This window comes from Camarhynchus parvulus, chromosome 1 (assembly GCF_901933205.1).
Source record: "Camarhynchus parvulus chromosome 1, STF_HiC, whole genome shotgun sequence".
Taxonomy (NCBI): domain Eukaryota; kingdom Metazoa; phylum Chordata; class Aves; order Passeriformes; family Thraupidae; genus Camarhynchus; species Camarhynchus parvulus.
In genome coordinates, this window is record NC_044571.1 from 61,033,975 (window position 1) to 61,059,978 (window position 26,004).

The window sequence follows — 26,004 nt, forward strand, 5'->3', positions numbered from 1 at the left end:
GGATGGATATCCACAGGGGAGGGCTGTCTGGAAGCCGGGTGGAAGAAGGGACTAGCTCAAGGTCTGGGACCCTGCTCTTCATTTTGGCTGTGTCAGAGCCCTGGAAACTAAAGACAGTGCTACTGATGCTGCTGGAGGTGGGGGTGGGATGTAGTGATGAGCAGGGGTCCATCCTCCCACAGCAGCAGGATCTTCTCTGCTCAGCACTCGTGCCCTACAGGCAGATGTAGCAATCTCAGCTCTCCATCTAGACTCCTTATTGATTTTTAACCCTTGCCACTGCATTCAGCCTTGGCCTGGCCTCTGTCCCTGATCCTTGCAGTAACAACATTCAACTTTGCATGTAGTGCTGCATAGCTTAACCTGGTACTGCCTCAGACTGAAATTACAGGGCCAAATTCAACTCTGAGTGCTTTGCTCCTCGTGTCCTTCCTCTGCAGCATTTCTGCCCGAGGCCAGCGGAGCTGCACCACTCCAGCCAGGGGCACATTCAGTGCTCTGAAGTCCATTCATTAGAAGTTTGTTCTTCATCCTTGCCTGTTCAAAGGCAGGGGGACGGGGAAACGCTTGGGTCTGCACAACCAATTTGCTGTTGCCTGGCTGGCTGCTGAAACAGCACAGTGCAGAAAGCTTCCCATGGGATTAGCCATGCATTCAGCGTGCTGGGAGTTCTCACAGTTTTAGGATGGGTAAAGCATCCTTACAAGGCAGCAGGACATTCACAGAGTCCAGCCAGAGTGCCCCAGCAAGGACTTGCTCTCCATGGACAGCACAAGTGAGGATTTGTCAACATTGTTTGGGCCAGATTTTGTTTGTGCTGAATTTGTTTTGCAAATGTTGCTTTGAATATGCTACCAATAAATGGCCCTTTTCTGGCTTTTCTCCAGTGCCTGGGACACATCCCATTCCCCAAGCAGGCCACGAATGGAGAGTTACGTGGAAAACATTGGTACCATGAATAGCCACAGCACAAATTCCTCGTGTCAGGTCTTCTGTAACTTATGTCCCCTTCATGCCAAATGGCACTGGGAGCTGCTTTCCTTCTGAGGGGAGGCTTTGAACATAAGACAACCACTTGGGTATGCAAATAGGGTGTTTACAAACTTTCCAGATTTAATTTTAGTTAATATTTAATAATAACTGGTTACTATAATAAGATGTCTTCATCTTTACTCTTAGTACTTCGCTTTAAAGTTACCTACCTCTATGATATGATTTTTTTTCTTTTTTTTTTTTAATAAGCAGCTTTGGAGGAGCAAGAAAGTGGTGAGTGCAGATGTTTATCATGATGGCCTTATTTTCTGTGTTTTAACATACAGGATGGACATCCACTGTGTGGGCTGGGGAACAGGTGATACACATTCAAGTAAATATATACACACTGAAGAGGAATGTGGAAACTCTTCTGGGGTTTATTTAACACGGTACAGAGCTATGAGGGTACTACCCATCTAGAAAAACTAGCAAAACTAGCTCCAATCATTTAGAAAAGAGCAGATGAATGGGGCTTTGAGTGTTTAAAAAATAATGGTGAGAAGTGAGGGCTCTAAATAACTTATCGCCTTCAAATGTTGCTGCTAAGCTGCATGGGTTGGGAACCAGTTTCATTTTGAATAGTGCCTTTCATGCAAATCACATCTCTGTATGCTTCAAGACTCTAATTAGAGTGTTATGACCAAAAGAAAAAGAGAAATCGGAGATATGAGCAACTGTGGGTTTAGATAAGCTTTGAGTAAGATGGGAGAGGCAGTGAAGCGGAGAGCTAATGTCATCTCCCAGTAGGGGTCAAGAATTTAAGCTCAGGGTATGCGGGATGGGTGGGCCCAAAAGGAATGCCAAATGATTTAAAACAGCAGAAGGAGCTAATGTACAGATGAGCTGCCATGGGGGAGAACACAAGCGGCTGGTAGAACAAGATTTTTTTGCCATCTTTTGTTCAAATGAGTTGCAAAAAGCAGGGAAAAATACTGAGGGGCGAATGCAGAGGGGACAGATTTGTGCAGACTTCTTAACACGGTTGTTACATGGGCTGTCTTCAGAGCATGCTGCTGTGTGATTAGTTCTTGAATTAATTAGAAAAATAACAAGTGGCCCATCCTCTCTGTGGTCAGTGCTCTGAACCTCATTAGCACCAGTGCACAGCCCATTAGCAGACAACTTGCAACATCAGAGCTCCAAGGGCTTGCTGGGGAGCAGGATGAGACCTGGGAACCCTTAGCAAGCACAAGAGGCACAGGCATCACAGGGGATAAACACTCAGGCCTGCAAGGGTCAGGCAGCATGGCATACAGAAAGGAATTTATGGACTATGTAGGCCAATGGATAATTCCAGGAAATAACAACAAGCTTGCTTTTTTAATCACACTGAAGAGTGTTGGCATTGCTTTGAGCTGCCTGGTGCTCGTAGTCTCAGGATGTGCTGTTTCCCAAGGGCCAACAAGAGGGAACTTGTAAACTGCTGATAGCCAGGCAAAAAAAAAAGCACACAGTAATGTTTGGCTTTGCAGCTTATTTTCTTATGAAGGTGGTTTGGGGTTATATTTTCCCCTTGAATTTTCACACATAACTACATTAGTGTAATGAGTCATGTCTGTGTATTTACAAAGAAACAGATCCCAAAGGAGTTTACGGATTTGTCATCCCAGTGCTGAATGTCTGAGAACGATCCTTCCAGATCATAATGAGATACTGCATCCGCTCACGGAGACAAAGCTTGCTCAGCTTTTCCGAGGGAGTGAATAAGAGTCATGTGTGTGTAACCCTTCGGCAGGACTGGGTGGGCAGCAGCCAGGGCTGCCTTCAAGTGTAAGGGCATCACTACAAACATGCCAGATTGAGCTCAGAACCAGCAACCTGGGAAATACCAGCTTATGCTGTCCGAGGGGCAGCCACTCTTAAAACTTTCCCAAATGGCAGTCAGGTGGGTAACAAACAATGCACTTATTAAAGGGCAAAAAAGGAATTTTGAATGAGGTACGTGAACAGCATTGTAAGAAGAGATGTCTAAATTGTGACGCTTTCACTTTCTCTTACACTGGGATATAACTGCTTGGCAACTTTCCCAGTCATGTGTAACCTTCCCTGGTGGCTTCAGAGTTAGCCTTGCAGGGTAGCAAGGACTTACTCAGCTGATGGGATAGTCTGTGCTCTGCCCTGTGGCTGTGGCTGCTGCCTTCTTTGTCGAAGGTGCTAGTGTCCTCCCTTTGCAGCTCATATGCCGAAAGGGGTTGGGTTGGGTTGGGTTGGATTGGATTGAGTTGGGTTGGATTGGATTGGGTTGGGTTGGGTTGGACTGGGTTGGATTGGGTTGGATTGGGTTGGGGGACCCAGCTCTGCCACTCTGGCCACTGGGCTTCTCATTTCTCCCCAGGGAAACAGAGCTTCACTGGGTTTGGGTCTGTTGGCCTGTGGGAATATTTGGGGTTCCAGGAGGGGTACATGGAGGGGAGGCTTTCACTGGAGTCTTGTCCATCAGGTTTGCATGTATTTTCGCTGTCTTAAGAGAAGCTTTATAAAATGGGATTTTATTTCCCTTCCTGTAGCGTGTGCACTGCATTCCACCTGACTGCAGAGGTTGCTAAGATCATAGGTCCCAGCCTAATAATTAACTCAGCTGATGTATTAGCTTCCAGAAATGTTTGGTGCTAAAAGAAAGTGAAAGGATCATAGAATCATGTACATTTGGAGTACATAGTTCAGGGGATTTTTTTTTTCCTTCTAATCTTAGGCAATTACTGGTTGTATCACACCTCAAAGTAGGGTGGCTTTTAGAGCATTTTTTCTCTTGACATACCTGCTGGGCCTATTACTCATGTAAATGCAAGCTGTTCCTGGAATTCGGATGAATTATCTCTTCTAACACTATGTTATGAAAACCACTTCCATGCATGAAGCATTTTCTGTTAGTGTTGTGAGAGAAAAATGAAGTCACACGCCTATGGGCATTGCCCTGTATTTAGGCAGAATGAAAAAAGCCCACCTGTTTAGTTATGGCAGTGGAGGTGCACACTGTTCTGAAAAGCAGTTTTTCTTTTTTGGGTGTTTATACCCATCATCTTTCATTTTCATCTGATGTCACTTTTCTCTTGTGTTAAATAAAAGGAAATGCCGTGTTCAGCTGAAATTCTCTATGTTACTTTAGCTGACATATTCTATATTATCTCAAGTCATTCTGTCAGGTTCCTTCATATCTACCATCACTCTCACCTGAGCCTTTTCATCTTTCAGTCTCTTCCGCTCCTCAAATCTTTTTATTGCTCTTTCTAGGCTTCCTCAGACTACTTTGACCTCATCTCTGAAGTGCCTCACAGGTTTTTCTAGTTTCAATTAACCTGGACAAATTGATGTCTTCAGCATATTTCCTTTTCTCTTCCCCTCCTCCTGCTTTGCCCATCAGGACACCAGTAGCCATGTGCTGCCTTTGCCACATGGCAAGTGAACTCCTGCTTTACACTCTCACTGGCAATTTTTATCCATGACTGAATTTTACTCACACGCCTATCCAGTTACTTGAGGAGGATTTTTAAAATGCTACTAAGAATGTAGGTCTGGTTTTGAATCAGTTCTTCTCTTTACAGCAGGGGAGCTAATAGATGATGGGAGAGGCACAGCGCACCCTTGCCTTAGCCTTGCTGGCCTGCTGTATTCACCAGGTTATTTTAAGCTAACATCCCAGTTATCAGTCCAGTCGGTGCTTCCTGCTCCTGATTCAAGACTTCAGGTCCACAGCTTTTATTTTCCAGACTGGTGCAATCACTGTGCTTAGCAGCCCAGAAAAATGTATCCCAAATTCCTTTAGGACTTAGTGGGGATGTTTTTACTGGAAACTCGGTATTTTATTGGTTCCAGTCCTTGGTTCTCTGATATGTGGTGCAGGAAGGAGGAAAGAAGAGGCCTGATCCTCCAAAGTGTTTGGGCTTTCAGGCTAGAAAATTATATCTGAGGTTGTTGGAATTCAGGACATCCCTCTGGCTGTCCTGGATTGCCAGGACCCCTGCCAGGGGGCTCAGAGACCCTGGGACAGAGCCCAGGATGCCTGTGACTTTGATTATGACCCATGGAAAAAGTTACCAACTTTATATGAGGATCTGCAAGCCACAAAAATATAAGTAGAATAATAATCAGTTTGTCATGGGGTGAAAGATAGATTTTTTGGGGTTTTTGGTATGGGGGTTCAGGGGGCAAGATGGAGGAATCTGGGTGTGTCCAGCCTTTCTCCTTCTTCTTCTTGGCCTCCCTCTTCTGCTGTGATGTTGGCACTTTTAGACTGGTTTAGAGTAGAAGCTCACTGTCTAACATAGGTGATAGGTATTGGAAAGTAATTGTAAATATTGTACACGTAGTTTTTAGTATAAAAAGATAACACCGCCCCGGGAGCAGGCAGAGTGCCTGGACTGTCTTGCTGAGCAGACCTCGGCAGGTCAGGAAAAGGAATTTCATAGATAAGAAACAATAAATAACCTTGAGATCGAGGAATGAAGAGCTCTGGCTCCTTCTTCAACCGCCAGGCTGCGAAAAGAGACTTTCTGACATATCTCGGGGTCACTCTGACCAGTTAGAGATCCCGAGATGAGGTCCTGCCTTACAAGTCATCCCTGGGGAGCTTGGGGTTGCAGCTGTCCAGAGGGCTCCTGCTGATCAGAGTGCTTGGTTCCACCTGGGACCAGTGAGGACATGGGCCAACAGAGAGGTGAGAAGAGGGCTGACAGGTGTCACCAGGCTTTCCTGCAAAGATGGGCCCCATTTGCTTCACCCAATGCATCCCATCCATCATGGCCAATGACAAACTCTTATCAATTCCACTTATTACTGCTTGTATCAGCCTACCAGTTTGATCTGTTTCTGCTGATGAATTTACACGTACTGAGCTGGGTAGGGGATATACCAGAAACAGTGGAAAATTCATGGCTAGAAAAACCCTGCATCATGGTTTCTCAGTGGATGCACACAAAGGGCAGAATTCACGAGGCAGGGGGCTGTTCAGTGTGGTTTGTGGCTGTGCACATGGGAACAAGAAGCTTGAACTAGAACTCCTGTATGACATCTGGGATTTACCAAGCAGAGATTCCCACTCAGGGCAGTTGATCCTATGAAAACAGAACACAGCAGAAGCCAACCAAGGGCATTTCTGCTCTAATTTTATCATTTCTGTTAATACAAAAATCAGACACAGAGCATTGAAACAATCATTTCGTGGTGAGATTGCCCATGGGTGCATGCATGTGGCATGACTGCCCTTGCCCTGGGATAATGATGGACAATTTAGCACTCATTTGTGAGCTGTTGTTAAAACCCAGTCCCGTGGACACCTCCTGGTTACGTGGTTGTTGCAGTACAGGATTGTTTTTTGCTGTAAGAAAGAAATTAAATTCCCTCTGTCTAGTGGACAGTTTCTACAGAGGACTGGGACAATGCAAACTCCTCAGTGTAGTATCCAAATGTTTTGGCTTGGCTACGTGTCAATAAATAACTGAAATGTCCCATCAGTCCAGTAGCATGGGGAGTGAGAACAATGTACAAGCAGATAAATAAATGTCTTGTCTTTAAACAAGAAACAAAGTAGTTTTCAATAGCAGCTGCTAAACCAAGAACCCTTGCTCTTCTGACATGATTTTGGGGCTGTGCTTGGTGCTCTGTGACAAGTGCTTGTGTGGGGATTGTGCTGGATGTAAACAGTGAAAAAAAAGTAGCTCCTTCTACTGTTCTGGCTTACTCATCCCAGATATGACTTCTTCAGTCCTGGTGAGACCTCAGAGGCCTCAGAGCCCTGCCCTGGGTCAGCATGAAGAAGAAAAACCACACAAGCAGCTCCTTGGAGGCAGAGGTATTTATGTCCTCCACGAAGGAGGGAAGGAGAGGAACCATTCTCTGCCTTCTCTAGGGAAAAAAGTGCTGTAGGCCACAGAGAAGTTCCCCCTTGCCTGGCTTCACCCTGCAGATACTCCACATTCACTCTGAATTGCTCAAGAACAGCCTCCAGTAACAAATGCAGGAATTTGAGAATGAACTGCACACAAAAATCAAGTTTCCTCAAGTGGCCTTTTACATTATGACCTATATGGTATCAGGGAGTTTATTTTTTTAATTATAAATTTTTTATCTTATTTTTATTTATGTGCAGCGCAATGGGCCAAACCACTATCTTAAGTAATTAACCTCAGGAAGATAAACAGGATACAGAAAGAAGAAATAGCAGACAACTGTAAAGGACAGTTGTGTCTTGCTGATCTACTATAATTCTTTGCACATCTCAACAAACAAAAGCATATGTATCATTTTGGCTTGGGTATTTGTAAATGAACAGCACAAAACACAAACTCCATAGAAGGGTTAAATAGTGAGATAACAAAAATTGCTAATTATGCTTTGCTTCCAGAGGAGTGAAGGCTGTAGGGAATTATGTGGGGACTTAACAACTCACAGTCGCCAGGGCAGCACAATGCTATATGGAGTCTCTAGATGCCAAAGGCAGCCTGATGCCTGCTGAGAGGAATGCCAGGAATACTCAGACATATCTCACACAGGGTTTGACGTGCATCAAACCCAGTCTGAAAACAAAAGCAAAGGAACTCTCCTATCTTTCTTTCATGCTGCCTCAAAGCTTCCCATCAGCCACACAGCTGCCTCCTAGAAACTGCTCCTGAAAATCTCTTTTGATTAATACAATTTTCTTCAAAGATGGCAGAGAATAGCCTGCTCACACTGCTCTCCTTTGTGGTCCTGTGTCTGACTCTGCTTGTTTTATACTGCGAGCGGGTGGGTTTGCTCAATACAACTGAAAACTGAGCTGCATCCAGTCCTGCTCCTCCAGTCAGGACTCCTGGCCAGCACAGTGATTATTAATAAAGTAGATTATGAATGAAATTGAAGCACAACAACTTGAAAAGACATTTGAGGAATTTTTAAAAATTTATTACAGAATTACCTGACCATCTTGCATCACCATACCATTAGAAATCACTGATAGCTCTTAATAAGGATGAGGGGTTCAGAAATGAATATCTGATCTCCTTTCTTTCTTACAAAGTAAACTTTTATCTCGTCTTTCCAATGTCACAAACCAGTTGTGAAGAGGAAAGTAAACACCCGAATTGTCCCTTTAAATGTTTCTTGCATTTGCCTTTGAAGTATTTGTCTCCAATTACAGTCAGCAATTGGACAGGAGAGTAGATGGATCCTGGCTCCAGGTGAGATGACAATTCTCCTTATTCCCAGCAAAACCCGTTTGGCTGCATTCACTGCTTACACCAGATACTTTATGATCCCCCTAAATTCCAAATTCTGAATTACTGAGCTGTTTTCCAGCTCTTTGGGGCTGTTGCGCCAAGGCGTTACCAGCGAAGTGCCGGGTTCCAAGCACAGCCACACCTGGGGCCGTCCAGCAGCGGTGGCCGGGGTTCCCTTCTGAGCTCCCTTCTTCCTTCCAGCCCCTCTGCAGCCTGATAAGCAGAGAGGGAACAAAACCAGAGCTGGGATGCCGGGCTCCTGGTCGGGCTGCCGGGCGCAATCCAGCGCACATCCAGCGCGGTCCCAGATCGGAGATCGCGTATGATCCCCGGCCGCCCCAGCATCTCCCGCCAGCTGCCTCCACGGGCAGAAGTGAGAATGTTAATAAACACCCGAATGAAAGGAAGTTGTTGGGTTGTAATTAACATATGCCATTAGTATCTGTCGCTTTGGCCAGCCGCAGCAGACAGGCTGAACCCATACATACAAATGAGTGTCTGCCTGAACTGCGGGGAGGGAGAGATGATTTCATTGTGAGCGTCTGGTGCTGTCAGCAGCTTTAAATCACACGGGTACTTACCAACAAAAACAGCGACGACCATTGTGTCCCGGGACGATAATGCGCCTTTTAAACCTTGTTTTATTCAATGAACAGCGCTAAATATTTGCTCGCGCTCCTCTTTTCGCCAGACTTGCTTCATTTGAAACATATTCCGAGGGGGGAAAATGAAGGTCTGGCCCACCAAAGGTGTTTTCCACACGGCTGATCTGCACCTCTGGCCCTTTCGCACTGCTCCGTGGCGCTGCTGCCAGCGGGACAGGTGATGGTGGCAGCGCCGTGGGAATCACACCAACCCGCTCCTGATGAACGTCACCAAGGGTTTCTGGAAGGTCGATAACGAGCCCAGAGCCTCCCACGCTGCCTGGGATGGTTTCGCTGGAGTGGTGGTTGTGCTGTTTTCATTAGCAATAATTACCTTTGTTGGGCTGTGCACGGCCTACCTCACCACTTCCTCTCTCTTAGGGGGCTCAAAGATTAAAGACACAGAAAAGTCCCGTCCATCGGCACTGCCAGAGACCTCCCTGTTAATTGCTATCCCTCTCTTCTTGCTCCAGAGATGTGTTAGGAACTGAAGGCTTAGCAGGTTTTATCTTCTCTAAAAGTAAAGCCTCTGTGAATTCAATAAAGAATGATTATTTCCAACCCCCAGATATGTTGCTGGAAGTTGATAGTAATTCCTTTTTTGTCCCCCACAACTATCTTAGTCCCCCTCCTCTATGTTTTTAAATGTTTATTTACACAAGCAATTCGTTCAAGGACCACCACTACCAAGACCAGTAGATCTAGGACTGCAAACATGATTCTGCTGAATTGCTAAACTGCTGCGAAAATCAGCAAAGTCAGAAGCATCTGGGCTGGGCTCCAACACATGGGATTTATATGATCACACTCTGCATCTTGGTTCAGTCTGACAGAATATTTTCCTGCTTTCTGTACTAAAAGAGCTTTAAAGGTCTCTGCAGGAGTTTCTCTTTGGAGGCATTTGAGATGGCAGATGATAATTAGATATTTCTATAATGCAGAAATTATTTTCTTTTCATTTCCCAGTTCTCAGGCAGAGCTGTGGTCAGCAACCCTGTCTGACTCAGCCTCTCATCTTCCTGCTTTTAAAACCCCACAGTTCTCTCATTTATTGACATATTTTAAGAAAAAGTTTTACTGCCTCTGAAAAAAATCCTACTCTGTTGTCCTTGCTTCCTGCTTTCTGCAGCAAAGCTACTGCTGTCTCCAGTGGAATTTATGTCCAAGCAGGCACTGCAGAGGACCTACAGAATTCATCCCTGGTCAACAGGTCCAGGGGGATGAAGCTGATGCTCTCTGAAATGGGCTGGGAAAAGCTGTAGGACCATCCCCTTCAGCTAGCCCTGTTCCAGGGGAAAAGACAGAGTCCAGATAGATGACAGAGCTGGCAAAGGAATTGTTCCATTTGGTGGTTTTCTGGATCTTCATTATGAGATCCTTAGATGTGGTTGTGGCAATACATCCTCCCCTGCAGACAGGGACGGACCAACCAGCTTCGATGTGTGCAGCGTCATATGGAGTTCCGAAAAGGGCTTTTCCCCACTTTGGACCTTCCATTTTTTTGCCACTTTAGACCATCCATTTTATCCCTGCATGAGTTCCCCCTTTATGTACTTTACATCACGTGGGCAAGAGGCTGGAGCAGCCACCCTGCATCACTGGGAGCATGGCATGGTTGTTCTCGCCACCCTTCACCCTCCCTTCACCAGTCAGTGCCATCTACTGGAAACCAGAGCCAGGATGACACCCAAACTTCCTCAAGGACCCACCACCAGCTCTGGTCCTACCTGGGGCTGGAGAGGAGGGTGGGGGTGGCACTACACCTCAGAGGGGACCAGAGGGCTGCAGCCTGTATGGACAGTCTTGCTTTGGTGACCCTGCACCCCCACACTGCTGGATGGCACCGGAACGGTGTCTTCAGATGGGGACCTCAATATGCTGTCAGATTTTGTGGTGAGGAAGTATCTGTGTAGTGCCACATCATGAAGCTGCTGCCTCTTGTCAGAAGACTTCAACAGCATTTTATTCTACATCCAAAAGCAGGTTGGGAAAAAAGTACTAGATTGGGACTCTGCAGCTAAAGCCCAATTCTGAAGTCTTCAGCCAGACTGAGAATAGAATTCAAAAGCATTTTATAACATCAAGGAAAAGGAGATAGTCTTGTACTGTGGCTATTTACCCCTCCATGAACTCTCCCATTTGTAACAGGATTCCCAGAGAGAAAACAGGACATAAGCAGGAGATGCATGAGGCGAAAGCAGGAGATACATGTAAGGCTACCTCGGAAGATTAAAGGAATAGTATCAGAGTATGGAGAAATTCAATGAAAAAGGCCAAGGCCCATTTGGAATTAAATCTGGCTAAGGTTGTCAAGGATAACAAGAAGGGCTTCTTCAAACCCATCAACAACAAAATTATTAGCAGGGAAAATGTAGGCCCACTACTGAATGGAAAAGGAACCATTGCAACATAGGTTGTAGAAAAGGCTGAGATATTGCATGCCTCCTTGCTTCAATCTTCACCACCAAGGCCAGCCCCCAGGAATCTCTGACCCAGGAGACCAGGGAGAAGGTCTGGACAAAAGATTTCCCCTTGGTTGGGAAGGATTGGGTTAGAGACCATTTAGTCAATATCCCCAAGTCCTGGTAGGATATATCCATGACTGCTGAGGGAGCTGGCAGATGTCATTGCTAGGCCACTCTCAGTCACCTTTGGAAGGTCACGGCAATCAAGAGAGGTGCCTGGGCACTGGAAGAAAGCAAACATCACTCCAGTGTTCAAAAAGGACAAGAAGGAGAACCTAGGGAACTACTGGCCAGTCAGACCCACATCAGTTCCTGGAAAGGTTATGTAACAGCTCAGCATGGACTCTGCATATATGGATGGATGGATGGATGGATGGATGGATGGATGGATGGATGGATGGATGGGCGGACCAGCTAAGGATGTTGTATGAAGCTGTCCATGAGCCAGCATTGTGCTGTTGTAGCCAGGAAGGTGAATGGTATCCTGGGGTACATTAGGAAGAGCACTGCCAGCAGATTGAAGGAGGTGATCCTGCCCATCTACCCAGCCCTGCTGAGGCCACATCTGGAGTGCTGTGTCCAGCTCTGGGCTCCCAGTACAAGAGAGATAGGAAGCTCCTGGAGCTGGTCCAGTGGAGAGCTACAGAGATGAATAAGGAGCTGGAGCATCTCTCCTATGAGGAAAGGCTGAGGAAACTGGGCCTGTGCAGCCTTGAGAAGAGATGACTGAGAGGTACCTTATCAATGTCTCTAAGTGTCTGAAGAGAGGTTGGCAAGAGAATGGAGCCAGGCTCTTCTCAGTGGTGCTGAGCAATAGGATGAGAGGCAATGGGCAATAACTGGAACACAGGAAATTCCATCTGAACAGGAGCAAGAACTTCTTTACTGTGAGCGTGTGTGAGCACTGGAGCAGGTTGCCCAGAGAGGTGGTGGAACCTTCTTTACTGGAAATACTCAAAGGCCACCTGGATACAATCCTGAATAATGTGCTCTAGGGGACCCTGCTGATCAGGGAGATTGGATCAGATGACCTCCAGTGGTGCCTTCCAACCATATCCATTCAGTGGTTCTGTGAAAATTCATCCATTTTAAACCAATTTCTTAGATCAAGAGTTAAATCTGAGGGAGCTTTATGGTTTCATTGGTTTTACCAATACAAAATAAAACCCAAAACATTTTCTGGATGTTGGGAATGTTTCTTCAATCTTTTGATGTTATTTTGACTTGGGAAGTTGTTTTTACCCAGCAGCAGTTTTTCAGACACATGGAGTTCAAAGGCACAATAAGAAAAGGTTGCCAGTGAAAAGTTCCATTAGGAAGTAGATTTAATCTTAAAATATGTATATTCATCATTGCTTAATGTATTTAGTGCAGTGCCCAGGGCAATCCATTGTGTAGGTGGGGATACGGCTCCAGCCTCATGCACTTTGCTTTCCATTGCATGAAACTTCCACCAGTCTGAGCCAGGGCTGCTTCTATCCTGCTTCCCTCTCCATCCCCTGGCTCTCATCTCCTCCATGAGTGTGTGCCTGGGCCCAGGGTGAGCACCTTCAGCCCCTCCACCACCAAGGAACATCCCTGCAAGTGATGGGTAGTGGCTTTCTGTTGGTCTGGTTCAGTGCCTCAGTGCCTCACCCCACTCCTGTGCTGCCGATGGACCAGGGACCAAAGAGCCATGGAGCCACACCCTGGGCTTTGCATGAACTCCACTGGGATGCCCTTGGCTCCTGTAGGCTTCTCTCATGCTCCAAGTTCATCAGTCTGGAATGTGAGATTTGTAGAATCAGTCCCTGTATTTCCACCTTGTGGTTTCCCCATGTTCCCCTTTTTTCAGGTTTTGGGAAGAAGATTAGCCATGCTGAATGCAGCACCAGGGAGCAAGCAGTTCTATTAGCTTCAGAAAAGGTTCAGTGTTTACTTTTCCTCTATTTTGCATATTTTAGAGTCTCTCAATGTATTTTTCCATCCAAATTTTTGGCATAGCTGAACATATGCATTCATAATTCCAAAGGTAATGAGTGATAAACCCTAAGAGAGTGGAAACTAAAACAATCATGCTTTTCCCTTAATACCAACCATCTGCTAGAACCAGATGACAAGAAGGCATGTATCAGTTTCATTGAACTGATGCACCCTCACAAGAAAATGCACAGAGAGGCCCACGTGCTAATCTGGAGAGAAAAACTTCATCTCCTGTGTTTGGCACCTTTGTAATCCCCAAAATCCTTGGCTCCCTGCTCTGGGGCGCTGCCCCATTGAGCCTCGCTGGACACCCTTCCATGGGCAGTGCTGACAGCCCAACACTGGAAGTGTCAAGGTGGCAGCACCTTCCCCACCAGGTGCCACCTCTGCTGCCCCATCTAAAGCTGTTGATATGGCAAGCAGAGCTCAAACACGGCCAGACCTTTTGTAACAAGGATCTGATTTTGTTGTTGTTGCCTTTTATACAGAAAAACGGAATTTCAGAAAGGAGGCTATAAAGGTGCCCCTCATGCGTTTTCATTTCATTAGGGGAAACCAGAAGGCTACAGAGTCTGGTATAAGAAGCAAAGCAAGACAAAATACAGCATTTTTAGCATTAACATCTTTTCTTTATTAAGTTCTTGCTGTGAAGAAAAGTTGAGCGTCTTTGTGATTTGTTTGCATTTCTGTAAGATAATCATGTATCCAGTTTCCAGTCTCCATGACTCACTAATTAAGTATAAATATCACTTGATGGATCCCATAAGGCACCATTGTCTGGAATCACAGGATTGCACGAAAATAGTACATTTGGTTTTTTAAGAAAAAATTAAATTTAAAAAATTACTTTAAATTTTGTAATTTTCCTTCTAGTGCTGTGATTCCCATATATACCGAGTGAAAACTAGGTTCTCAACAGGTTTGGGGTTTGTCTCCTTGAGAAAATGGGTGCTTTTTAAAGTTCATTTGCCAATTTCAGAGGGACATGACTCATGATTTCTTGCATGCTTGGCTGTGACAATACTCCTTGGTAGCACACAGGCACAAGTGTGGCAGCTTGACAACCCCAGTTCATGTAAGAGCATCCATTTCAACAGATGTTTTATATCTTTATGACATGGCCAGCTGCTGTGTGAGCTATGTGAGTGTGTATTTTTAAAGGTGGCACAAACTTCTTCTCCCCATGATCATTAATCAATCTCTGCACATACAATGGCCCTACAGCTCAGGTAGATCCCATATTTCTCCCATGAAAAGTGTGTTATGAGTAATTTCTTCCAAAGGAAAAGGTGAATTCTTCACTCAGTCTGAAATTTATTTAGTTTTTTGGGTTTTTTTTGGTGGAAAGCCTTCATTTCCAGCTGCCACATTGAAGAACCTTCAGATTACTTGGCTTCTTCCAGAGCTTGCTTGTTGCTTTCAGAAACCTCACCTCCTTTTAGGATGTCACTGGCCAAGTGATGGAAATTGCTGGTCACTTTTGAAAACAAGGCTCTTCATCATTGTCTGTGGGTGAGGATGACCAGAAGGCAGCAAGCTGAGACCTGGCCCTGGGTGGTTGAAGAAAGGAGGTTCATGGTACTTTCAGTGCTCCTGTGCTGCTGAAGTCCTTCCTCAGTTGAGTCTTCTGGGAAAGCAAAGGAAATTTAAATTTCTAGTGTAGCAAAACAAGCAGGGAATCAAAAATAAATCTACTTTTGAAGACCCTTTTTATACCTCATTAAAAAACTGTAGGAGACCCAAATGAGATGTCACTGCTCAGTCCCTCTAATCTCCTTAACTCTGTGAGTTTGTTGGGTTTTTTTCTCCTAGTTTGTTACAGTGATAAGTCCTGACAGCCATGAGACAACATTTCTGAGTCCCTGGCTTTGCAGTCAGCAGTAAGGACTGAAGAGTAGGAGATGCTCCTCCCTCCAGGTTTGCCTGGTTGGAGACTGACTTTTTGCTCCGTGCAGTTATCCATTTATATAGATGAATTTATTTTTCCATTTGATCTCCAACACAGCCTGAGATCTCCATCTCAAGTGGCTGCTGTCTCTGAGGCATCATTTCTCAACAGGAGCAGACAAGTTCTTAGTGGCCAAACAGGAGAGGAGCTATAAATGTCATAAGTTGGCCACAATAATATTAAAGAGCCATGCTGTCTCTCAGCCTTTTAAAGTATATATAATTCAAAATTTATTTGAGCTTTCTGGCTGACTTTTTTATATGTAGATCCTGTTTGACAGTTGTTGCTCCCTCACATTTTTGAATGCTTTGACATCGCAGAAGTTCATTTCTACTCAGCAACCAGATGTGTCCTCCCAATAACAATTACATAGCACAGAGGAAAAAAACTATTGTTTAGCCCAGTAAATCAAACTGTTTAACCAAAGAAGCCAGATTGTTATTTCTTCACTGCACATTTATAATGCTTTGTTTGACTTCTAATCTGTTTGTGCGTATATACGTACAGAGACAAATGTATACCTTTCGATGCTTCAAGCACCGTGTGCACTTGCTCCACAAGCAAAGCGGAGTCCCCATGTTGATGGGAGGCTGCAGATCCATCAGAAAAGTGTTCCCTGAGTAGGCTAGTCCCAGGGCTGGGTCTTGCTAAGCCAGGATCCCCAGGGGTGCAAGCTGGAGCTCCGGTGGCAGCTCCCCGTGTCCCTGGCAGGAGCAGTGCTTCCCCTGCCATGTGCCACAGCTTGGGGACACGTGTGCAGTGCTCTGAGCCACAGCTGCAAAGTAGGGAAAATGTGGGTGTTGCACAGGTGGGAGAGAAATTCAAGGGGTGTCCTGGCTGCCAGCTGAGACAGCTGGAAGGTTGGGTGACTACTGGACTTGGAAGGAAGCTTGGAGCAGCCAAAAAAACCATTCACAAACATGAAATGTTTATTAGCAGTCAGCACAAACCATTTCACTGTTTTCCCGCTAAAGGTGGAAACCAGGCAAGAGATGTAAAGCTGCTTTTCTGATGATCATCACAATGACCTGTTCCTCCTTCCCCAAAGCAGGGTGATAACGACTGAAAACATTCCCCTCCCTCACCTGAGGTGACACCGCTGTCTCCAGCATGCAGTTCCCCATGGCTCTCTCCCCAGCCCCACACCTTTGCAGGTGGATTGGGTGAGCAGGGAAATAGGGGTGCTGCCAGCTCAGCCAGGCTTCCTCATGCTGCTAGAACTTCCTCTGTTTTATGGTGTGCCTGTGGAAGCAACCCCTGCCACTCGCTCCCATATGAGAAAACCTATCATCCCTGTTAAATGCATTTCCATAGGATTACCTCTCTCTGGGATGCTCCTGGATGGACAGCTCTTCATCTCATAGGCTTCCAACACCAATTTAGCTCAGCTAAGCCTTTCCCTGTGTCAATAGACTGCTGGAAGATTAAAATATGCAGAGGCTGTGTCCTGCCAATAAATCCTGGTTTCTGCTCTGAATATTCACCTAACCCTTCAGCAATTTGTCTTCCAGCTGTGCTTTTGCAGAACAGCCTTCATTCTCCCCTCAAAGCTGCCTGTTGCAATTTTATAATATTCTGTGGGAATAGGACATATCTAGTCCTTCCTCTGGGATTCAGACATGCAGAAAGATTTTTCTCTCTGTTTTCTGGCTCCCTTTAATGCTACCTGACAGTAGGCAAGTAGCATTTGATGTGCCATTCCTTGTCTGTGCCTGACTATTGAAATTCTCATTTTTCACTCACTATAATCTTTTTTCTGAAGTGAGCTGCACAGGTGAACTCACATCAGGCTCAGACAACCTGCACTGCAAATAATGAAGGTTTTGGGTACACAGTTTTTTTACCAAAAGCTAGTTCAGGCCATTTCACACCAAAACTTCAGGCCTAAAGTCATTGCAGTTCCCACACTGCAGCCAGCTGCATTCAGTCATATAAAAAATCTGATGAGCTCTTCCAAGATGCAGCCACCAAAGCTTCCTTCTGCGTCTGCTCAACTGTCCTCTGCCCTGGAGACAGGCAATCCCAGAGACAGAAAAAGTGTGTTAGGTTACTGCCAAAAAGGAGAGAGCACTAAGAGTCAAGAGATTCAGGCTTGTTGCCCAGATTGGAAACAGTTGTCCTTTATGGCCTTGTGCAAAAACACTTTCTCTGCTTCCTCTGTGTCCTTATCAGGCAAGCTGGAACAGCATTTCCTTACTCCCAACCTGTTCTGGCCACTGGAGGGTAAAGTTTTACAGTGAAGAGCTGAGTCTTGCTTCAAATGGATACAGCACAACCAGGTCCTGCCCTGGGAGGTGGGGGGGATGGCAGGATCATTTTCTGAATGCAGAAAGGCATAACCCAGCTGGATGTTTCTTTAAACTCCCTGATACACCATCAGAGGTTAGAAACAGCTACAGTGTCCTCAAGATCAACAGGGATCATATTCCCCACTGAAAAGCCTACCCTGGGGTCACCAGAAGTTTACAGCCCTCCAACCTTAAGATGCTTCGCCTTCTCTGGTGAGGCCATGGTTTTATGGGAATAGAGTGTTTGTGAGAGGGGGATGGCTTTCACCTGGCAAGGCTGGGAACCAACTGGCAGCAAGGCTAACACAATCTTTTCATACACAATTTTGCACGATTTTGTACACAATTTTGCACAATCTGTTTTGCTTGTCAGTACTACGGCTTTCAAACCCTTGAGGGCAACCTCTTTTGTTTCCCAAATCTTTTTTCTGTCTGCAATGCCTTTCAAGAAATTATAATTGTAAATTCCACCTGGTGATTTTCTTGCATGCAGCCTTCTGGGGTTTCAGCACCTGAGTGAGTTTGGCTTCATGCTGGGAAATGTGCAGCTCTTACAAGAGGTTGCACATGGAGCAGAAATATTGCCATGGGGTGAGGAGGTTTTCTCTTTACCTAGTCATTAATTTTAAGGGATCCTTTCTTAAATCAGGCTTTGACTGGAGATTTTTGGAGGACGTGACTCCCCTGCATACTACCAGCCTGTGCTAGCATTTCATTCCAAAAATCATCCCTCTCTGTCTGTGATATCTTCACCACCAGTGAGCTGCAAGGTGCAAACTTCTGCTAGGACTCAGCAGAGCAACAACACAAACTGTCTGAAAAAGCAGCACTTTAATTTCAAGGCGCCCCTTGGATGACAGCGTTTTGCATGTCCCCAGTGAGAGACAAAACCATTCATGCTGATGCGCCAGTCAGGGCTGCAGCCAAGTGGACTGGAGAGCAGGAACAGCTGGATTTCAGTGGGCTGTTAAAGTGTTGTAGCCAAAAGCCTTCATTGTGGACCTGCTCACACACCACAGACCTCTGGAGAGGATCATCTGCATAATTACAAGGATCACAGATCTTGCACTTCCCCTGTCAATGAACACTTTCCTTTTGGGTACAGTACGTTCCTGCAGATTCCAGCGATAAACTGCTCTAATGGTCTTTGCAGTCATCTGATTTAGCAACAGAAAAAACGTCCTAGAGCCGAGCTGGAAATACAGCTCCCTGCCGCATGAATCTGCATGGGAACAGGGTGTGTGCAGCACGTTCCATCCACGGACAAGCTAATCCTTTCTGCAGATAAAAACTGCCTGCAAAACGTAGCCTGAAAAAGTAGTTACTGGGATTGTTGTTGGTGGTTGTTTTTTTTTTCAGAGGATAGATAAAATTTCTAAGTGATAAAAAAATTTCCTTTAAATACTTTCATTCAAATTATTTGCTTCCTTTTGAAAGGCTTAATTTTTAATTTTTCCTTTGCTGAACTTTTTTTTTTCCTTTTAATATTTTTAGCTCCTAAGTGGTGTGAGCAGCTACAAGGCTGCATTTTGTGACAGGGGAGCACCACGTGCCATGCCAGCTGGAGCTAACGTGCATGGAGGGGGGACGGATCACTCCCCACGGCCGCTCCGGTCAATGTCGCATTGTGCTGCTAAATGTCTCATTGTGCCCATTCGCAGGAGTCCTGCAGACACACACAATGGAAATTGTTGTGCAATGCTACACGCTCTGGTTTGGATCATGTTGTGGGGGCTACACCTTGCAGGGATGGAACCGGAGAGAGGGGCACCATGCCTGTAGGTGCTGTGGCCAGCTCAAAGTTTCAGACCCCGGCACGGTGCTGGGGATTTATTCTACAGGGAGGGATAAGCTTCTTTGATTAAGCACGTGTAAGTTCAGGTGAAGCACCAAATAATGCAATATTTTCTATAAAGCCACTGAAAAGTTGGCAGCGCTGGAGAAGTGCTGAAAAGTGAATTGTTTTTACAAAGTCACATAATTACTTTGGTAAGGTTGGGAGCCAAAGCCTTGAAAACTCTACAGAGCAAAAAATCAAAGCCACTGGGGAAAAAAAGATAAAAAGGTCACATCTCTGGCTTAAGTGCTGCCCTAGACTTCATAGGGCATTCTCTACCCCTCACTGTGCAAGCTGTCTTCTGGAAAGCAGATTTGCAAACAGGGGGATTTACTCTGGTGGCTGTGGAACCAGTGAAGTGCTGTGGGATCCAGCAGGGAGTCCAGCACTGGTGGGCTTGTGCCTGCCCGTGGGACCTGAGAGCACAGTGCTCCGAGGCTGCTCTGCTACTGACCCAGCAGAGAACAACAAAGGGAAGCACAAAATGTTACTCATAAAATAGGTCAAAAGAGAGAGAAATGGGTGAACCTTGTGCTTGGGCTGCCTGATGCACGCTGCTGCCTGCAGTAAGTGAGGACATCACATCCAGGTGTCTTTGGCCATCACACTCCTCACAGATGGTTTGATGGGCAGTGCCTCTCAGTGGGCACTTCAACTGGCCCTCCTGCAGAGGGGCAGGGCAGAAGAAGAGAGTGTTCATCTCCTAAACAACAGCAAAGAAGGAACAATTATTCATCACCTTTGCTCTATACAGATTTTGTATATTTACCTGGCAAAATATTTCTGTGAATGGGAGCTTATATCAACACCTGGCATAGATTTAACAGGTGACAAAAAGAGAAAGAGGGGTTTAATGCTTCCTCTGCCCCTCTCTGTCAGACACCAGATAGCAACACCTGTCCCTGCTTCTCTCTCAAGTTAAAAACATGGACATGTTGTATGTTCCTTCCCAACCCCTTCAGATGAGCTGAAGCTGCTTATATCTATTTTTGGGTTGTCTGCTAGCTCATTTCCTGGTACTCCCAGAGCATCCAACAAGCAGAGCGCTATTCAGATCTATAAGATGAAAAGACACAAAAAATAGCTGAAGAAGCTGAATTATAGCAAAAGTAACCTGACAGGATTTGGTGGAGCTATCATCAGGCTAATTTCCCACCAGTGTAATTCCTGTGATGCAAACAGCAACTAACTCGCACAAGAAAAGATACTAATTGAAGCTGGGTCCATTGCTGGAAGGTGGTGGAAGGAAGGCACCTCCAGAAGCCAGGCAATTTGCATGTTTCCTGGAGAAAACTTCAATACAGAAGGAGAAGCAAACAAACCGGATCTAAAGTAAATAGAGACGCAAACGTATCTGGGCAAGGACTGATTTGAGACCAAATGAGAAAATCAAAGTGCACCACCTGGGGCTCCTGGAGGGCCTGGTGAGAGGCATTAATCCTGAATCCCACAGAAGGCACCGCAAGGTAATTCCTGAAAAACAGGGTTTTTCCTTGGAGTAAATGTGTTCTTGCAGCTTGGATGCTCTAAGGACATAAATGAGGAAAAGCCTCTGGGAAGAGATAACACCTGCCAGCAGATCAGCTAAATATCATTGAGAGAAAGCAGCACATAAGCCTCCTGTGAGTACCATCTCCATCAAGCACTCACTGTGTAATATAAATTGGCTTAATATAAATTATATTAGGAGAAATAAGTGTGAGTGCCTGACAGGATGATGGCAGACAATTGGCTCTAAGTGAAGGCAACAGCAGCAATTTGGTTGTAGCACTGGAGGTCTAAAGACACGAGCCAGGCAAGGGTACAGGGAGACGTAATATTGTGCAATCTGTATATATAGCCCTGGTCCATGATCTCCTGGGACAGAACCATGTAAAGGTTTGTTTCTCTTCCAAGACCTTTTAGAATAAATTGCTCTAGAAATGAAAAATGAAATCAATAAAAATATAAATGGGTGGCTACAGTTTATGTGATTCCTATCTCAGTTTTTCATCTCTGGTAGCCTTTTAACAAAACTCAGCATCATCTGTTCCAAGCACACTTAAAATAGGAATGGATCAATTTTCTCAACACTCCAGAAGAACAAAGTAAGTTGCCTCATGTGTTTTAGCATATGAAAAGCACTAAACCAAAAGGTGATAAGGTTTGTGCAGAGGCTCAGGGCAAGATTGTGGTAGAGCCCAAAACCACACCTTTGATTTCTTAATATCCCACCTGCTATTTGGTCACCTCTCTCTCTTCTCCAACGATACCAACATAGGAGCTAGGGTTCGAGGTCTCTCTGAGCACTTACAATTTGCACAAGTGTTTTCTTATATAAAAACACAAGTGAAAATTCTCCATCCCTATTTCTGAAACTTGGACCTCTGCAATTGAGAGGAGAGATAATTAAACTAGCCCAGGATGTGGGAAATCTCTCATAAATCTGATGGGACCTGAGTTTAAGCCTTAGTCTTTTTAACTCCAGCTTCTCACCACTAAGTCACCATAACACCAAGAAACGTGACTGTTATTAGAAGAAATCCAATGGTTTCTACTTCATACACATACATACATAATGTATATACAATGAATTTACTTTATATGGTGTGGCTACCTCAGCACATAATGAGGAGATCCTTAGCACCAAAACCCAGTAAAAAGAGAGAAGTTCTCCTCTCACGTTTTTGTAATTTGTGGGGTTTTTTGTGTGTGTCACCATCATCTCAGTCATTTAGGTTTTTCTCTTCCTTTCTTTTCCCTGTGTTTACCTTCTACCACAACAGCTTATTTGCCTGTCTGCCATTAGCTGTAGTGTTTGCACATCAGTGGCTGCCTTTGGATTTACTACTTGCTTCAGTAATGTGGAGAAAATGAGACTTTGTGGCCTGTAATGACAAAAAAAAAAAAAAAAAATTCCAGTAGCCTCTGGATTTAATAAAAAAATCCCACAAAAATCCTTCCCAGAACACAAAGCATTTTCTTCTGCTGGAGATTTCTTTCATGATAAAAAAAAATATAAAAAAAGAAACAAAAAACCACTCAAACAAATAAACAAACCCAGAAAAACAACCAAAAAAATTTTAAGACTCCCCCTAAAAAACCCAGTCAGCTCCCATGCCTGCTGTAGAGTAGATGAGCAGATTCTCTGTTCACAGTGCTAGAAAGCAGAATTCCTACCTGGTCATCCCAACTGCAGCTGTGTAAAAGTGCTGCTGCTCAGCAGGGTCACAGCCCTCTCCGTTACCAGCTCACCTGTGCAGGTGACAGCTTGAGAAGAAGGCTTGGTTTCAGGAGAAGAGCTGACTGCCCTCCAGAACAACCACACTGGGGGCTTTTGACATGAAATATTTGATGTTCTTTGTCACTAGGACTGAATTATTTCTCTTCTCTCACAAGTCCATGGTGAGCCAAGATGACAGCGCATCTGGGGCAGCCCACCTGCATGAGCTGCTGCAGTCTTTAAGCAAAGGACCAGAGCTCTGCTCACCAAATAGTTCTAACCTGCTGCTTGTGTGTCTGTGAGACGTGTCTGGTTTGAGCTCTTATAAAGCTAATGAGCCCTTTTCCCTCAGGTAAAGCAAAGGAAAGGCAGGAAGAAAATGGTAAACACACTGCTGAACTAGATAATTTACCCTTGGCAGTGGGCAGTGTCGTCTGTTTGGCAGAGGAGAGAGAATACTCTGTCTCAGCAAAGGAAAAACATGAAAACTTCATTTGCAATGAGGGAATTGAAAGTCTGCTTCTTGAAGCAATTGAACACAGAGCTTTCTACCCAGCTTTATCCTTGCTGAAGGCAAAAGAAAGCTTCAGGGAAACCCCTGGAAGCCACCTCAGCCTCAGGCAGAAGCTGACAAAGCAGCAGTGACTCCAGAGTAATGACAATGAGGAGGAGTGTAGCAAAGCTTTTAAAAGTGAGGAGCAGAGCAGAGAGAGTAACCAGTAAACAAACAAATAAACAAGAACCAACTAGATCCCTGGAAAAAAGAGATTAAATAAAACGCCAAAGAATTCCTGCTCAGCCTCTCAGCTAACTCCCACTATCCTGTCCAGGTGCATGGGTGTAGTGCTCTGGGAAATGGATTCTTCCTTGGACTTTGAGAACCAAATGCTGAAAGCTAAGGGAGTATCAATCATCATCAGAAAAAGGTCTGCTCATCATTAGAAGTCAGCTTAAAGGATTCCAACTAGAAGTGGCAAGCAGCATTTCCTCTGCACCAGGAGGGCACAAGGGAAAATTATTGTTTCTTCATATTCCTCCATAACTAGAGCCGAAGGGACCGAGGGGGAACCAGCATCCTGGGGCACTGCAACACAAACACAGAAGCCAAGGGAGACCTCACCCAGGCAATTCTAGGTGCATGCTTAAGCTCAAGACACAAGAAGCCAAACAGATCCTCAACAGAGCAAGAAGAAAAGGGACAGAGACAAGTTTATGCCATTTTTGTGTACATTATTCCTTACCTTATTAGGTCTGATTTTATATTGTGTAATTATGTTTAAAAATTCCACATTTCCCCTCTACCTTTAGCTTGCCTGTAGTGAACCCCAGAACAGAGAAAAGCCAAGACTACTCCAAATCTGCTTTGGAGACCACCAAGCCCACTTTGATGTGCCCTTTGAAAAATAACTTGGATAGTCCCCAGGAGCAGGAAGCAAGTGTACAAGGCAGGCCTTGTCACCAGTGCAGGACTAAAAGCACTTCCCACTGCACTGGAAATTCAGGGACCTGAGGGAGGAAAGTTGAGACAGCATCATACAAAGTATTTGCTGAAAATTGGGAGACCATGATTCACAGGACAGTCCTTGCAGGGCAGAGTTACCAAACCTTTGTCATGTTTACAGCTCTTTTGAGACAATATTTAGTTTTTTTCTGTCTGTATCTACACCATTCTCAGTCAGACTGGATCAAAGATCTTGAATTCATGACTGAGCGGCCAGGGTGGCTTCTGGAGAACTATATGAGCAGAATGTCAAAGCTGGATACAGCTGCAGAGGGGCAGCTGCAGAGCTCCACATGTCATCCTGTGACACCACCCGTGTGCTGGATGGTGTTAATGGAGAGGAATGACAAAGGCTCACTTAATCCCCACCAGTAAATCTGCTCCTGTAATGCTGCCAAGCCAAGGTCTCAGGCCAAATGTTCACTGCAGCAGTTCTGCCTTGTGCAGAAAGGTCCTCAGTGGGGTCACAGCCAGGCTGGGCTGCCTCCCCATGTCTCTGCAGCATCTCCAGAGAGGTGGGAAAGAGGTGCTCACCTTGCTGTGCAGAGGCCATCCCCAGGCTTGATGGAGATGTGAAAACCACCAGAACTGCAGGCAGGCCGGCTATTTCCTTTCAGAGACCCCTCCAGGCAGATTTTTGCCTGCCATCAGCAGAAGCATGGCAAAGCTTGCAGACATCCACCACTGTACTCCACACACTAAGCACATTTGACATGGTAAATTAAAAAAAAACCCAAACACTTAAACAAGTGATGTTATGAACTCTAATGAGCTTCAGAGCCCCCCTCAGTAGCCTGTTGTCTGTGACAGAATAAAAGGGTGAGGTATTGCTCTGTAAGGCACTCGGAAAACACTTTGTATTGTGGGGGGAAAGGAGCAAAGAAACAGTGGCTATGGGAGAAGTAAAAGTGAAATATGGTGCTCACCAAAAGGATTAGGAAGTGACAGCCCTAATGGAACAACTGACACACTTGAAAATCCATAGATGAGTGACAATATAATATCAAGACAAACAATTAATTTTGAGTAGCACCTGCTGCTCACAGCCCTTGAAGCAACATCAGGAGCTGATCATGCTTAAACAAAAAGAGATGCCCAGTCTGGTCGAAGGCAAGAACAGCTATAAATAGCACCAGCAACAAGAGAGCCATATCAAACAGGATTTTGATCATACAGAGAGCACCAGCAGTCAGTTGAACAGCTGAAAGACAAAGAGGGCCAAAGACTGATGCGCGGTGACAGGCACTCTCTGGGGAAGCAAGGACAGGAGTTATCTTCGGGGGTTTAAACAACCTGCTGTCTGTGCTGCACTGGCTCCTGTGTGACCTTGAAGAAGTCACCCAGTTTCAGTGGCTTCAGTGGCCTGACACAAAATAGTCTTTCTGAGAGTGTATCTGGGAAGGTTTGTAGGCACTTTGTCATATCCAGATAGAAAGAGGCACTTGCTTGTTGGGACTGACTGTTGGTTGGCGCCTGAGGGCATTTATGACCATCTGTATTTATAACCACACTCCAGAAAGGAGAGCTGCAGCTTTCAGAGCTCAGTCTGCAGTGGAACAATGCTGGGAACAGTGTGCCTCTTGTTTTTCTCCCACCTCAGAAGCCAAACTAAAATTCAGTTTTAAATGAACACAGCAGTAACCCTCATACCCAAGCCTGCAACCAAGCACCTGTGGCAGTTGCCAACATGCACAGAGGACTGAGAAGTTTATTCTCCAGCCCTGTCTTTCTCAATGCCTCCTGTGTCTAAGTGTCTGATCCCTCAACTGAAAAACCTTGGGGGCTCTCTCCAGAGCTGTGCAGCTAAAACCCCTCTGCTCCTTTGTCTCTGATCCCGCATGGCTTAGTGGAGGTGTGGACTGCCTGTGTGCAGATAATTTTAAGGAGCTGCAGAGCTCCTTAGAGACTCTTCAACCACCATCAGAAGCCACC